The sequence below is a fragment of the Macrotis lagotis genome, chromosome 2 (assembly GCF_037893015.1).
Source record: "Macrotis lagotis isolate mMagLag1 chromosome 2, bilby.v1.9.chrom.fasta, whole genome shotgun sequence".
Lineage (NCBI taxonomy): Eukaryota > Metazoa > Chordata > Mammalia > Peramelemorphia > Peramelidae > Macrotis > Macrotis lagotis.
In genome coordinates, this window is record NC_133659.1 from 234,818,656 (window position 1) to 234,828,461 (window position 9,806).

The 9,806-nt window shown below is 35.1% G+C and overlaps 1 protein-coding gene across 1 annotated transcript in view; it reads right to left on the reverse strand.

The window, feature by feature from the left end:
• Positions 1 to 2,684, reverse strand: part of TEKT3 (tektin 3) — a 61,152-nt gene extending 58,468 nt beyond the window's left edge. Inside the window, exon 1 of the mRNA XM_074225173.1 lies at positions 2,547 to 2,684. The gene's annotated coding sequence lies outside the window, so the exon portion shown is untranslated. The remainder of the gene's footprint in view (positions 1 to 2,546) is intronic.
• Positions 2,685 to 9,806: the final 7,122 nt, after the last annotated feature.

Sequence of the window (9,806 nt, forward strand, 5' to 3'; positions counted from 1 at the left end):
TAAATTCAGGCTAATAAATTGAAATTTCTGGATCTTGACTCTCATTCCAATGTTTATTCCTTCCAGTTTTGTGTCATATATAAATTTGTGTCATATACAAATTACTAAAAATCACTTTGAGACCTTATAATAATTATTGTTCAACTTTAAATCTGGGGGGGGGGGGATCCAACCATTATCCAAGATGATCATGGAGGTATCTTCTAACTCTAATAGTTTCTGAGGTTCAAAGGTGATGATGGGACCAAAAAAGATATGACTTCCTTCCACTGAGCAATCTCAGATTACTGCTATTACAAATGCTATCTCAATTAACTTGTAGCTGGTCATTCTTAACAATTAAAGCTCTTCAAAAGTGAAGTGGGTTGCCTCAAAAGATGGTGGGTTTTCCTTCTCTGGAAGTCTTCAAGCAGAGGATGAATGACTGAGTAGTTTATAATAATAGGTGGTAGCTAAGATCCCTTCCAACTCTCAAATTCCTTGATTTCTATGAGTTAGCAAAGAGAAAATCAGATTAAGGTCTACCACAGATAAGAAGGGAGAAAGGGTTGGCGTATGATGGCAAAGTAGATGAGTATAACTCCAGGTCAAGGAGATAGTATATATTTTACATAACACTTAAGTTATAATCTCAGTGCATTAGTTTGGCTCAAATGGTTAGATTATTAATAAGGACAAAATCACAGGGCTAACTGATCCTCTTATAACAGAGTGAGTTTCAAAATAAAATGGAAAAAAAACCCTTTCAGACTGAAATCTTATATTTTCTTTGTAGTCAATAACCTTTTTTCACTATTAAATAGTAACTGGGTAAAGCTATAGAATGTTCAGTACAACCTTGACAATCCAAAAATTCAAAGGTGGGTCAGTTTCTTAATTTTTCCTCCTTATTACACATTTTATAATTTAGCTATACTGTTTTCCTTGCTGTCCTTACAATATTCTATCTTCCATCTTTGTATTTGCACTGACTGTTCCACACAGTGGAAAGTGTATCCCTTCTCATCTTTAAAGCTGCTTCCCTGACTTCCTTCAGGATTAGTTTAAATCTCACTTTTTATAGGAGCCTGGGAGATACACTAAAACCTTTTCTAAGAATTATCAGAGACTAAAGAAAGATTTGAAATTGTTAGCAATTAGGGATAAGACGAGAGAAAAAAACTAAAGCAGTAAGGAGGAGGTAAATCTCTGTTTTTTGATGATATGATGGCTTACTTGGAAAATTCTAGGGAATCAGAAGGACTAATAATTAAGACAATAGCTTTAATAAGTTTCAAACTTCAAAATAGCCTGTTAAAAGTTTTTTGTATAGCAATAGCAAAATCTAAAAGGCACTATTAGAAGGGGAAATTATATGCCAAATTACCGTAAAATGTGTCAGTTATCTAGGGATCAATGTATAAAAACACACAACATACCTGAATAGATTTAATTACAAAGTGCTTCTCAAATAAAAAAAAATGACATTACAGGAAAATATTCAGTGTCTGTAATAAGAAAAATCCTGGATCCAGTGATTTCAGTATTTTAGGCAAAATTTTCAAGTGAGGCAACTCTCTCTACTAATGAAGATCAATACATTCTTTTAGAGAGCTGTGAGCATTGAGAGGTTAAGTGACTTGCTGAAGGTGACACAATCAGCCAATATCAGAAGCAAGACTTAAACCTGATTTCAGTTTGGGAATCAGCTCTCTACTATGCCATATTAATCCATTCATGTGACAACTTTCTAATATAATATTTGTAAAATATTTGAAGATAACTACATATTTAGGAGCTAAGAAGAGAGGGTCCTAATTCCAGTTTTGACCTAGGAAAAATCACTTGTATCACTCACTATCAATAATATCATACAAATGGGTGGGCTAGATTGATTTCTCAAAGAATTCTCAGGGAATTTACATTTTTTCCATTCCAATAAAAGTATTATAATTAAAAAAATTACATATAATCTTTATAAGTCCTAGGAGGTCAATGGAAAGGACCTTTTTATAGAAAGGACATTAAAAAAGGAACCTTAATTTTAATATATTTTGGTAACTCTCCTTCTGACCAACAGTTTCAATTGATAGAAAACCTACAGATTTTCACTTCCTCCAAAGATAAATACAGAAAGTCTAAATCACTAGTTCAAAGTCCTTCTGTATAGCAATGATTACTCCTAGACCTTTTCTTAGTCCTCAGGCTGGTGGTACAGTGAATAGAGAATTAATCCATGGAGTCAAGAAGATCCAAATTCAAATTTGGCCTCAGATGATTTATAGCTGTGAGACCTGAGATGGGGTCACTTCACTTGTTTGCCTCAGTTTCCTAAACTATAAAATGGAGATAATAGCACCCTTCTGTTGTGTTTTTCATGTACAGTTCTGGCTGTGTCCAAGGCTGGGTCAGGGAACGCTCTGCCCTTGGGCTTGGATTTGGGATGAAAAAGAGCCGGTCTCCCAGGTCTCCCAAGAGGACCCTCTAACGTGATTCCTGACCCTTCTTGCCCTAGGGAGGTAACTATGAAGGATCTAAGGGGTACTGATGTCATCTGGGTGACTTACCTATCAGCAGTTTCACCTCTGCGGTGTTATCAAGAAAGGACAAGGGACAACCACCGGGCTATGCCGGGATGGAAGCTTCCTATCCTAAGGATGCCTCCCGGCTCTCTCGGGCAGAGCCGCACCTACTTCATCCCAAGTCTCTTCCTTTGTGACCTATGGTTCTACGGGGCATTCTACAGCTTCTCACTCACTGCACTTAAGTGAAGCCCATTGGACCAATGAGAAAGGAGGGGGGAAGGGGGAAGAGGTGAAAACTCTGGGGGAGGAAAGTTGCCAGTGGTAGCAAAGAAGCCCCCAACAGAGAAACACTTCTAAAGTAAACCGATCCATAATGTGAAAATGAGAGTTTAGTGGTTTCTTCCAGTCACCTTTACAGCAATACAATTTCTTCTGGAAACTGTTACAGCTAAGCCAATGAGTTTTATTATTTTGTATTTTCATACTATCTCTTGCATCAGTCTTTTACTCTTCACTCAGACTTTTCCCTAGTTCAATGATTATTACAATACTCCACTCCCTACCTCTACCCCCTTCAGTCTCTTTCTTCCATCTGTCTTCCATATAACTGTCCAAATGTCTTTCTAAAATATAGTCTGATTAGGTCACTTCCCTTCTCTAGAATCATGAGCTGGTTCCTGGTGCATATAGGGTGAAATAGGATTAAAAAACCCTTCAGAGTACAGCTACCATCTACCAACAGGCAAAATGTTATTTTTGTAATTCAATGATATTTTCCAGTTTAGCCTTTCATTTCCAGTCTCCTCTATACCTGGAAAGCACTTCTTCCTTTCCTCTTCCTTTTAGTTTCTCAGGGTTCAGGTCAGGTACTACTTTCTACAGGAAGGTGGTTTTTCTTTCTCTTTTCTCATAAAGCTAAAACCCTAGAGAGGAGAGTATCTATTCACTGAACAATTTAACACAAGAAAGGATAATAATGAATTGGGTATAAAACTAAAAAAAAAATATCTAGAAAGAGAATAAATAAGTCTTAACAAAAACCAGATACTTTGAAAATCAGAAATGAGCAAAACTCAAAGAAAAAACTGATAAAACTGGGAATTTTGGTGAAAAAAAAAAACAAAACAAATGAAATATTAAGATGATTTAAGGGGCGGCTATGTGGCACAGTGTATAAAGCACCGGCCCTGAAGTCAGGAGTACCTAGGTTCAAATCCAGTCTCAGACACTTAATAATTACCTAGCTGTGTGGCCTTGGGCAAGCCACTTAACCCCATTTGCCTTGCAATAAAAAAACCCTAAAAAAAAGATGATTTAAGAAGAGAAAAGAAAATCAAATTAACTGCATCAAAATTGGAAAAAAAGAATTCTATAAATAAAAATTAGAGGAATATTAGAAATGATTGTATCTAATTAAATACAAACAAAATTGAAATTAAATGATGGTTACCAAAAAAAAATCCCATCCAGATTTTCAGAACAAAGAAAAGAAAATTACATTGAATTTGACAGGGAAATAAGTAGGGATAGGAAAAAAAATCAAATCAGATAGTGAATTCTCTTTGTACAAATGAAATTTGTCAATCATTCAAAGAATAGTCAGTTCTTATATTACACAAGCTATTTTCAAAAATCATAAAAAAGAATCACACCAAAATCTTTCTATGAGAAAAATATGACCTTTATATCTAGAGGGAGAGTTTAAATAAAGAAAACTAGCAACCACTATCTCTAATGAATATTTACTCAAAATTACTTAATAAAATGCAGTAGTTGTGGGTATTTCTGTTGAGGAAGTACTCAATCCTTTCTACTACTTGTTCATTCTAGAAAGGGGGAGAACTAAATCTTCAGCAGGTCTTGCTAATTTTCTCCCTGGGAAGTGATTTAGGGTATGACTTATTTGAGTAATAGCATCCCTTAGGTCTTCTCTCTTGGGTAAGAGGCTGGGATTTGATGAACCCCACCCCAACTCAATTCTATCCTTAGGACAGCATAAGGGGTCTCAGGTTCATGTGGTGCCTGTCTCTGATATTTTTATAGGTTATTTTTCAGACAAAACATTTTTTTTGTTTTATCTTTTATTTTCAAAGAGGACCAATGATATCAAGTAATGATTTCTTGACTCATGTGAATTGGATTTAAGTGAGGCAGAGTTGCACAAAATCATCAGCCTTACTTTCTACCAAAGAGTCATTGAAACCCAGTGGCAGGCTGACTAACAATGGCCTAGGATGTAGTGGATGACCTTGGTGTCTCCAATGTCTAATCAAACTTTATTTCAGCAATTCAGTTTTGATTCAATATTAGGAAAACAACCTGATAAATCATATCAATAATAAAAGAAAAAATTTTGAAAAAATTCAGTAGTCATTTCTTCTCAAAACACTAGGAATAATAAGAATATATAAACATTTCCTAAAGGCAGTGAGGAAGGATATCTTTGCACAACATTCCCCTCATTTGATGTCCTGATCTTCTTCTATTACAAAGGTCAACAAAAAACAAGAGGTATCTCTATAAAAGTAAGAGTTAACATTATATTCAAATAGTGATAAATGAGGGGGCCTTCTTAGTAAGATTGGGAGTGAAGCAAGAATTTTAGCATCAATCTAAATCAATATAATCCTAGATATGCTGACTATAGCAACAAGAGAAAATGTTATCAAAGGAATAAAAATGGGCAGAGAAGAAATGAAATAATCAATTTTATAGATGATGTAGTAATTAAATTAGAGAAATCTAGAAATTAAACAAAACTATTTGAACAATAATAAAAAAGGAACAATATAGAGAATAAGCTTACATAGATCATTAGCGTTTCTGTGTATTACCAACAAAGCCCAGAAAGAAGAGACAGAGAAATTCCATTTAAAATAATTACAAACTGTATAAAATATGTTAGATTCCAACTACCAAGATAAATACTGGAATTATATCAATATAATACAATTTTTAATAAACAGAAATGGATATATATATATATATATACATATATATATATATATATATATATATATAATTGTATAAAAGTCAGTTGCTGATGACTGGTCTGTTCCTATATTATAAAAAATTACAATATCCAAACTTATTCACTAGTATTGAATAAGTATTGAAGGAAGAAACTAGAGAAGTCAAGGAACTGAAGGGGGGAAAGTATTCCAAACATGGCAAGAGCACAGACTGTAAAAAAGCACAGTCAGGAGATGGAGTATACATGGGAGAATGGAGATGGAGATATCCATCTATGGGAGAAATTGCAAGGTCATTGTGACTGTATGGTGAAATCCCCAGAGAGTGAGAAAGTTTAAGAAAATTGGAAAGATAGGAAGGGGTTAGGCTATAAAAGACTAAAGTCAAATACAGGATTTTATATTTGGTCTTGGAAACTATAGTAAGCCGTTTATCAAAGTCCATTTACTTTATTGGGGAATTAGGTGGGAGAAACTGATTGGATTCAGAGTTTAGAAAAATCATTTTTCCACCTTAGATGACCTGGAATGGAGAGTGGCAATAAATCCCATGATTCTAATAAGACATTTCAACAAAAACTACTGGGGAAACTAGAAAGAAGTGTAGAAGAAATTAGATTTTGAGTAACATTTCACACCACAAGTTTCAAATTGATACATGACTTTTCTTTTGAGACATGTGACACATCTCATCTTTGATATCAGCATATTTTGTTTTTATGAAGAGAAATTCTGAATGCAGTGAAAAGGATGTCTTTGCACAACATTTCCCTCACTTTAATAAATATATTATGAAAGTCAGTCATTTGATGTCCCAGTCTTCTTTGATTATGAAGGATAACAAAAACTAGAGTGATTTTTTCTTTTTGTGTTACTGCTTTTTGTTTCTGTTCTTGAAGAGAATCTCTCAGTTTTATGTATGTGGCAGTGTCAGGAGACATAAAGAGATCTATATGTAAAATGTTAAGATACTAGAGTCAAAAAGACCTGGTAACTGATTGTGTATGGGGTCTGAAAGTGAGGCATTGAGGATGATATTGGCCAACTGATCACATATGTATAATCTTCCACCTAGGCAAGGTGGACAGTTTTGTTCTGGGAATGTGTAATGACTCAGATTAACTCAGAAATATTTGATTGCTATATTGTATAATTGTATAAAATATTTATCTATAATTCAAGAGAGGACCTTGTGAAAGATGACTCAAGAGATAAAACTCAGACTTTCAATGTAAACTGGAATCCTAGAGTCAATCAGTCTTTTATTTATTTAGTTATTCATTTGCTGTTATTATTTACTAAGCTCCTGCTATGTTACTAGCATTGAGCCATGGACATGTAGGAGAGCTCGCCCTTATCACATAAATGGACTTGCAGGGCATGTATTCCTAGATAATAGAATCTCTTTTTGTGAGATAATTTCCTCTTTCCTTGGTTGAGCTGAAATCTTATCTCACTCTTACTCATTTACTTTTTTTTTTCCAGGTTTTTTTTGCAAGGCAAATGGGGTTAAGTGGCTTGCCCAAGGCCACACAGCTAGGCAATTATTAAATGTCTGAGACCAGATTTGAACCCAGGTATTCCTGACTCCAAGGCCGGTGCTTTATCCACTACGCCACCTAGCCACCCTACTCATTTACTTTTGTGTGTTCTTTGGTATATTCTAAACTGTAGAACTTTTCTGGCTTCCAATTGTATTTTCTTTGATAAAGAAGTAACTAGCTCTTCCTGATGATTTTTTTATGTAACCAGTATGGGAAAGGGAAAGGTGGGAAAAGGCTAAGCTGATGAGTATTATAAAAGAAATTTCCAAATGAAGATAAAAAGAGTGAAAAATAAACCACAGACAGCCTTTGTACTCCACTGGTGCAGGGGCAAAGTATTGGCAGAACCAAAACCAAGCAGAATAGCTAGTGGAAGATGTAAAGTTGAATGGAAATTATGAAACCTCTATAAAAGGAGATTTGGAGAGGGATTTTTTTTTTCTGAGCACTACAGTCAGAGCAGAACAAAAAAAGGGTATTAATGAGGTGTGAATAGCAAAGCTGTTCAATCTTTAGAATAATGAGGTTCCTGGTGATGAATGTATCCTAGGAGAAATGTGATGTTGATGGAATGAAAACTAAGCAGATTAGGAGATGAAGATTTGGATAGAAATCCTGAGCCCTTTATTAAGGGAGGTTTGGGGAGGTTTTTAGCTTCACTCTGTAGTTTTACTGAATATATTTATATTGAATAACTGTAAAATTATAATTATACTTGCTTTTGTCTTATCATTTGTTAAACACTTTATGTTTAAAAGCTAAAAGTGTCATAGTGACTGATTTTGTGTAAATGGGAAATACCCAGGTAAGGGCTCATAAAGAGCTACAGTGGCACCTAGTAGGAATGTATCCATGTTACTCCTACCTCCATCACACCCCCAATAAGGTTACCCCCTCAGTCTCTGAAAGTTTGAGTTGTAGCTACTTGGTAGTGGTCTTTCTCTGAGAAACCGAGAACCACCATTGTGAGGGGATAAGTGAACTATTCCAGAGCAAGAAGGCCATGTCACTATTACAATAAAAACCATAGATTTAGAGCTAGAATTACTTTATTTTAAAGGAAATTGGAATTTATTTTATTAATATTTACTTGTTTTCCAATGATATACAATAGTAGTTTCTAACCATCATTTTCTGAAAGGTTTTGAATTTTACAATTTTCCCCCACCCTCCCTTCCCTTCCTCCATCACCCCACAGAAGGCAGTCTGATAATCTTTACATTGTTTCCATGCTATACACTGACTGAAATTGAATGTGTTGGGAGAGAAATCATCTCCTTGAGGAGAAAATAAAATATTAGTAATAGCAAAATTATGTAACACATAAGACACTTTTTTTAAAGTTTTTGCAAGGCAATGAGATTAAGTGGCTTTCCCAAGGCCACACAACTAGGTAATTATTAAGTGTCTGAGGCTGGATTTGAATTCAGGTCCTCCTGACTCCAGGGCCAGTGCTCTATCCACTGAGCAACCTAGCCATCCTTATAAGATACTTTTTTAAAAAAATTGAAGGTTTAAACTCCACAGTTCTTTCTTTGGATACAGATGGTATTTTCCATCACAGGTGCTCTAAAATTGTCTCATTGATGGAATGAGCAAGTCCATTAAGGTTGATCATCAGTCCCATGTTGATGTTAAGGTATATAATGTTCTTCTGGTTCTGCTCATCTTGCTCAACATCACTTCATGCAAGTCTTTCCAGGCTTCTTTGAAATCCCATCCCTCTTGGTTTCTAATAGCACATTAGTGTTCTGTAACATATGGACATTCACTCGATTTCCAATTCTTTGCCACCACAAACAGAGCTGCTATGAATATTTTTGTACAAGTGATATTTTTACTCTTTTGCATGATCTCTTCAGGGTATAGATCCAGTAGTGGTATTGCTGGATCAAAGGGTATGCACATTTTTATTGCCCTTTGTGCATAATTCCAGATTTCTCTCCAGAAAGGTTGGATGAGTTCACAGTTTCTCCAACAAAGTATTTAACTTGCCTATTTTACATAGGAGGCAAATAGTAAAGCCTTGAACCCTGATCCTCTGACTGTAATCTTTACTCTTTCTACTCTATCACATTGCTTCCAGGGATCAAGGTCATGCTGAGCAATGTGAGAATATGTTATACTTCAGGGGGAAGCTAGGTGGTGCAGTGGAGTCAGGAGGATCTGAGTTCAAATCCAACCTCAGACACTTAATAATTACCTAGCTGTGTGACCTTGGGTAAACCACTTAATCCCATTGCCTTGCCAAAAACAAGAGAGAGAGAGAGAGAGAGAGAGAGAGAGAGAGAGAGAGAGAGAGAGAGAGAGACTATATTATACCTATGCATAGATTTCTCCATTTGCAAATAACTGTGCTAGTTGTTTAGTTCTGCCAAAGTTCAGATAAACACTTAAGAGTTATTTAAAACACATTGAACTGTCTCCCTCAGAGTTAGGGTCTGCACCTATGATTTTATTGTTATAGTATGTATCAATTCAATTCGATTTCTTTCTGCAACTTTTAGTTTTAGAGAGCTGTCTTGAAGATTTATCCAGGGTTAAAAAGATAGGATGTGTCAGAGTGAAACTTGAACTCACATCTACTTGGATTGAGGCCAGCTCTCTAATTGTTCTTTGAATTAGTAATGAATGAATATACGTATACATAATGATGAACATTTTACAACAAAGTATTGTTTTAGAAAATTGGCTCTCATGTTTTTTAAAGGAGAGATTGCTAAAATAATTTCCCACGAGCATAGGGTGTGTTAATTCTTTTAAGGTCAAATTCAATGATTCCAATA